The sequence below is a fragment of the Brassica rapa genome, unplaced genomic scaffold, assembly GCF_000309985.2.
Source record: "Brassica rapa cultivar Chiifu-401-42 unplaced genomic scaffold, CAAS_Brap_v3.01 Scaffold0374, whole genome shotgun sequence".
NCBI lineage: Eukaryota > Viridiplantae > Streptophyta > Magnoliopsida > Brassicales > Brassicaceae > Brassica > Brassica rapa.
The window spans coordinates 35,299-42,184 of record NW_022610316.1 but is presented as its reverse complement, the minus strand read 5'-3'; the positions used below and the strand labels follow the sequence as shown (position 1 = coordinate 42,184).

The 6,886-nt window shown below is 42.2% G+C and overlaps 1 non-coding gene across 1 annotated transcript; it reads right to left on the bottom strand.

Annotated features, from left to right (window-relative positions):
* Positions 1 to 1,207: 1,207 nt before the first annotated feature.
* LOC117130231 lies at positions 1,208 to 1,363 on the bottom strand. Its single transcript, XR_004453674.1, has one exon. It is a non-coding gene; the product is annotated as a 5.8S ribosomal RNA (ribosomal RNA).
* Between the last annotated feature and the right edge of the window lie 5,523 nt (positions 1,364 to 6,886).

Below are 6,886 nucleotides of genomic sequence, written 5' to 3'. Positions count from 1 at the left end.
TACATGAGAGATACATGAGAGTGTTCGGCCACAGAGCCATAATAAGAGATTATAAACTCACAGCAATGATCATTGATCTTGAACACTCATGAGACAAGTGGTGGACAGGTATAGATGAGGACTATGACCCGGAGATGGATCGGCCAGATTGAAACATGGTCGAATGGTAAACCATAAATAGCCAAAGTAAAGAGTTTGGCAGTAGAAGATCACGTCTAGACTATGGACGCATGCAAACACAATTTGCAAAGACCCAATAGTGATCTCCAAGGACAATATGGTTCATATTGTTTAGCACACATGCTTTACCGGGACACTCAATATCAAAGGACATGAGAAACGACCTAAGAGGTTGAAGTGGTCTAGTTACGGCTTAGTAATGAAACTGGCCGATTACTCCCTTCCTACATATACAGGAAAGATCACACATCAGATGCATAGAATGTAGAACCTACACGGAGGTTCACATCAGGGAGAGTACTGCGTGTTGTACACTTTTTCCTTCATCATGGTTTTGTCCCACTGGGTTTTCCTGATAAGGTTTTAATGAGGCAACATGAAGCGTACTACAAATCTTGTATGGTTATGGCATCCAAGGGGGAGTGTTATAAATCATGGAGTGGATTGCCATTAACCAGGCCCGACCCAAGACCGGCCCAATACATAGAAGATAGAGAGAGGTTCAGAAACCCTAGAGAGAGGAGAGAGAGAGAGAGCCGAGTTCAGGAGAGAGAGAGGCGGCCACAAGATTAGGAGAAAAGGAAACCCTATTTTCTTTTCCTTATAAGTTTATGTTTTAGTAGTTTTCCTAAATCTAGATGGATTAGGATATGTACTCTTTCCATTTATCTTTATCTTGTAATCCTTATATAAAGGAACCCCCATTGTTCATTAATAATAACACAGAAATATTCAGTCTCTAAACCTTCTAATTACAACAAATCCTTGTTAGTTTCGTTTCCTCCGCTTATTGATATGCTTAAACTCAGCGGGTGATCCCGCCTGACCTGGGGTCGCGTTGAGGAGTTTGGGTCATCAAGAGATTTCGGACCGGAACGTCTGACTATATGATGAGAATTGAATTCACCACCGCATGTCAAGATGCTCCTGGCGTCCTTAGTTCAGATTTTGGACAACCGCGTACGGTAACACACGGGAGATCAGCATCCGTCCCATATCCTCGAGAGGATGGGGGGACGACGATTTGTGACACCCAGGCAGACGTGCCCTCGGCCAGAAGGCTTGGGGTGCAACTGGCGTTCAAAGACTCGATGGTTCATGGGATTCTGCAATTCACACCAAGTATCGCATTTTGCTAAGTTCTTCATCGATGCGAGAGCTGAGATATCTGTTGCCGAGAGTCGTTTTAGACTTTACATTGCAGCACTGCTTCCGAACAAACACCGTATCCGGGTTGGCGAAAGCATGCTGTTTAGTTGAATTTCCTTGACACTGTTCGTGCCGGGGTTTGTTGATATCCGGAAGCTATCCGTACGATCCAACCAAAACTGAGTCTTGGGCATGGATGAACGCATAACCACGGAATAGGCAGGCATAGTAAGAAACCGGCCTACTGAGAGTGATGTTTCATCGTTCTCAGGTCATTCTGTTTCCAGGGTACAACAATGATCCTTCCGCAGGTTCACCTACGGAAACCTTGTTACGACTTCTCCTTCCTCTAAATGATAAGGTTTAGTGGACTTCTCGTGACGTCGCAGACGGCAAACCACCCACGTCGCCGTGATCTGAACACTTCACCGGATCATTCAATCGGTAGGAGCGACGGGCGGTGTGTACAAAGGGCAGGGACGTAGTCAACGCGAGCTGATGGCTCGCGCTTACTAGGAATTCCTCGTTGAAGACCAACAATTGCAATGATCTATCCCCATCACGATAAAATTTCAAAGATTACCCGGGCCTGTCGGCCAAGGAGTGAACTCGTTGAATACATCAGTGTAGCGCGCGTGCGGTCCAGAACATCAAAGGGCATCACAGACCTGTTATTGCCTCAAACTTCCTTGGCCTAAACGGCCATAGTCCCTCTAAGAAGCCGACCGTGAAGGGATGCCTCCACGTCGCTAGTTAGCAGGCTGAGGTCTCGTTCGTTAACGGAATTAACCAGACAAATCGCTCCATCAACTAAGAACAGCCATGCACCACCACCCATAGAATCAAGAAAGAGCTCTCAGTCTGTCAATCCTTACTATGTCTGGACCTGGTAAGTTTCCCCGTGTTGAGTCAAATTAAGCCGCAGGCTCCACTCCTGGTGGTGCCCTTCCGTCAATTCCTTTAAGTTTCAGCCTTGCGACCATACTCCCCCCGGAACCCAAAAACTTTGATTTCTCATCAGGTGCCAGCGAAGTCCTAAAAGCAACATCCGCTGATCCCTGGTCGGCATCGTTTATGGTTGAGACTAGGATGGTATCTGATCGTCTTCAAGCCCCCAACTTTCGTTCTTGATTAATCAAAACATCCTTGGCAAATGCCTTCGTAGTTGTTCGTCTCTCATAAATCCAAGAATTTCACCTCTGACTATGAAATACGAATGCCCCCGACTGTGACACCCCCGATCGTAGATAACTGGAAATGACACGGTCAATGTTCCCTGATGGTCGACCTGAGGTTCTCGAAATAAATCCGATCACCTTAGACCAACAACCAAAGAACAGAGACACTCCTATCGGATATTACTCTAGGCTTTTCAACCCGATAAAGCAATATTCGATAGTTAGTTCATCCCGGACAAGGACTAATATCATATGAGAACTCGTGATTTATAAACATCTTTTATACATTATTTATTTACTTTAAACATCTTACAAAGTGTTATAGTTTACCCTACGGCCTATCGCCCAACAACGTTGTAAGTAAATATACATCAAAAGGTACGTTGCAAGGACAACAAAATACTACCGCTGGTTGGCCGCTCCTTCCGTCCAAAAGAGTAAAGTGTCTCCCGCCTAAGGGTTACCTGCACACACGAATGAGTCATGAGCAACTAGTTTACTCAGTGAATCTAGAATCAAAACACAATCAATAATAAACCAAACAATTATCAAATGGATATAATGATCATGCAAGTACTAGTACTATACTTTAATATCGATCAACATTGTGAATTCTTATTTTAAACATCACTTCCACAACACCCGCCCGTTACCATACTCATATAATACAATATATATACTAGACCCGAGAAACCACTAAGGCTAACCGAGACTAGTGAGTTAGCATCACCATCATTGTCGAATGTCCGGTATGGACAATCCGACACTGCATCGTCATGCAGTACACGGTCTCCAGGGAGCTACCCCATCATCGTGTCTTCATGACCTTGTTCCGTTCGCAGGACCAAGTCACGGTAATGCGGGGGCTTTAGCGATAGTGAATATAACAAGAATTCACATGCTTTTACTTCCATAATTATTCCAAAATTAATCCATAATTAATCCTTAATTAATCATAATTAATCCTTAATTAATCATAATTAACTCTTAATTAATCCTAGATTAATCCTCAATTAATCTCATATTAATCTTTAATTAATCCAAGATTAGTACTTAATTAATCATGATTACTCTTAAATTAATTTCAGATTAATTCTTAATTAAACCAAGATTAATCCTTAATTAAACCAAGATTAATCCTTAATTAAACCATGATTATTTCATAGTTAAGATTAGTACTTGTTCACAAGTACTAAGATGAGGATTAACCTTACTTTAACATTTTGATTACCCTTATGTATAGTTCACAATAAGTTAACACAACACCACTCTTATAAACTTGAGAGACTTTACTATCTTAATCAATCTCAACATATATCTAGACTCACCTAAGAGATTAGTCTTGGAACTGGTTGGATACCTAAGGCCTTACTCCACCTCTGACCTGAAACTGAAGTGAATGACTACAAGATCAGTTTGGTTCATGCTTTAACACCTTAGATCAGATCAGTTCAAACTTGGTTCCACTCAACTATACCAGTTCAGCTTGGTTCTAGTCAGTCTACCAAAGTTCAGGAAAAGATCAGACTGAGTTCAAATTGGTTTAATCAAATCCATATCAGAACATCATAGCTGGTGGTTCTAAGAGGTTGATTCAAACCGAAATTACTCAAAATCTGAACTATATCACCACTTAGAGAACTGATCCGACCAAGTTCTTATGTAAACATCAACTAGCTCTGATCAAGACATGACTGAGGTAAGAGACCAAAGCTTACCAAGATGAACCAAAGGACTAGATGGCCTCAGCTGATCCTCTTCTCCAAGATTAGATTGTGGCTGAACTGATCAAAGAGAAAGATCAAGGCCTGATCATGATCTGAACTGAACTAGGTCTAGGGTTTTATTTAAGAATCTCACCTTCTGATCTTTCTCACAGCAACTGACTGAGCTAGGGGTGAAGATCAAATCACCAACAATTTTTTTTTCTTGATTTTATTTCCTGATTTTCTCACTGATTTTCTCTTCTTCTTTCTCTCTTTCTCTCTGAAAATTTTGTGTATTTTTCTGACGTTTCAGAACGTGGGAAGCAGCTGGAGGAGAGGTTAAATATGAGGTGAGCTTGCTTCAGGTGAGGGTTTCACTCAGGACAAAGCTAAGCTGAGTGGGGACAGCTGGCCAGCTGCTTCAGCACTCTCAGCACAAGCTGCTGTCCTTTCCTTAACCTGAAGAAACTCCAGCCCTTTCATGTGCTTCTCACATGACAATCTAAGAAACAAGGCAAGCAGGCAGTTTGTGATTGTCATGTGACAGTTACTGAAGAAGCTAAGCAAGCAGGCAGGTGCAAGTCATGTGATTAAAGACTGAGCAAGCAGGCTGGTGGAAGACATGAGTCTGGTCCAAAATTAATTGTAGCAGTTGGTTGATAATTTTCAATAATTTTTCAACCAAATATTCCTTGTCTTTGGCTCTCGTCTTGCTCTCGGAAAATCTCTTCCAGTTTAATAAAAATTCGACCAAAATATTAAGACTCGACCAAACTATCAAGTGAAGGTCTTTCAACCACAAGACAGTCCATTCGAGAAATTAATCTACCGGGTCGATCTTTATTTTTATTAATCCTTGTTGAACCAACTAAAAACTGGTCGAGCGGAATTTTTCTCGACCAAAAATTTTTGGCTCATGAGGGTTATTACACTCTTCCCCCCTTAAAAGAATTCGTCCCCGAATTCTCAAAAAAAAACAAGTGTACACCCTTTACTGGACGACTGGGGTATCTGGGAAGAGTTCTGGATAATCAACTCGGAACTTATCTTCATCCTTCCATGTTATAACAACTCTCTGTCGCTTTCCCCAAAATACTTGAACTTGCGAAATTTCCCTGTTCTTCAATTTCTTGATACGACGCTCGCCTATTCGCAAAGGACCTTTAGGATAAGTGAGGTTAGGTTGCAAGTTCTCTGGTCGCTGCGGCTCGACCATATTCGGATCTGGTATATGCTTACGCAGCATCGACACATGAAATACCGGATGCATAGGCATATCGTGTGGAAGTTGTAGTCTATAGGCTACTTCTCCAACTCTAGCGACAATTTGGTACGGCCCAATGTAACGAGTAGCTAGCTTCCCAATTTTTCCAAATCGATCCTTTCCTTTTTGTGCAGCTACTTTCAAGAAGACTAAATCATTTACTGCAAAAATGACTTCTCTTCTACCGCGGTCTGCATACTTCTTTTGTCGGTCTTGAGCCTTCTTCATATTGGCTTGAATTATCCTTACTTTTTTTGCAGCCTCATCTACTATTTCTGGACCAAGAATTCTTCTCTCACCAACTTCTTCCCAACATACTGGCGTTCTACAAGGTCGACCATACAATGCTTCGTATGGTGACATACCAATACTAGAGTGGTAGCTATTGTTGTAGGAGAATTCTATCAGCGGCAAAAAATTTCCCACGGACCATTCCAGTCTAGGATACACAACCTTAACAGATCTTCCAGAGTTCTAATGGTTCTTTTGGTTTGGCCATCGATTTCTGGATGAAACGCTGTACTCATATGAAAATCAGTTCCCAAGCCTTGTTGAAAGGCTCGCCAAAATTCAGCTGTAAAGCGTGGGTCTCGGTCTGAAACTGTATTTGCTGGTACCCCATGAAGCTTTACTATTTCCTCCAAATACAGCTCTTCTAACGTCTCAACTTTTTCTGTAAGTTTCATCGGTAGGAAATGAGCAGATTTGGTGAGACGATCGACAATCACCCAAACTGCATCATTCCCACGGCCGGGTGCTCGAGGTAAACCAGAAATAAAGTCCATCGCTACTGCATCCAATTTCCATTCAGGGATAGGTAAGCTTTGAAGTAAGCCACCTGGGACTTGGTGTTAAGCTTTTATCCGCTGGCAACTCTGACACTGGGAAACCCATATGGCAACATCTCTCTTCATCCCTGGCCAGTGGTAATATCTTCTGATATCTCGATACATCTTTGTGCTCCCGGGATGAATACTTAAGAGAGAATGGTTTGCAGTCCTTAGAATCTCCTCTTGAAGTCCTTCTCCTTTCGGAACAGTTACTCGACCATTGAGTAACAAAGTTCCATCACTTGCAACTTGATATCCTCCGATGTTTCCTTCATTCAACTGCTCTCGTATCTTCTTCAGGTTCACATCTCTCATTTGATATTCTCGGATACGAGAAAGTAAACCAGCTTGGCTTACTGCTTGTAGTCCTAGAGGTTCTCTTTCCTCTCCTTCTAAGGCAGCCAAACTAATCATCTTGAATTCCGCTTCCAGGTTCTGGAGTTCTTTTTCAATATCTACATCAACATTCCTTCTACTCAACGCATCAGCAACAACGTTGGCTTTTTCTGGATGATATAGGATCTGCATGTCGTAATCAGCTATGAACTCCATCCATCGTCTTTGCCTTATGTTCAAATC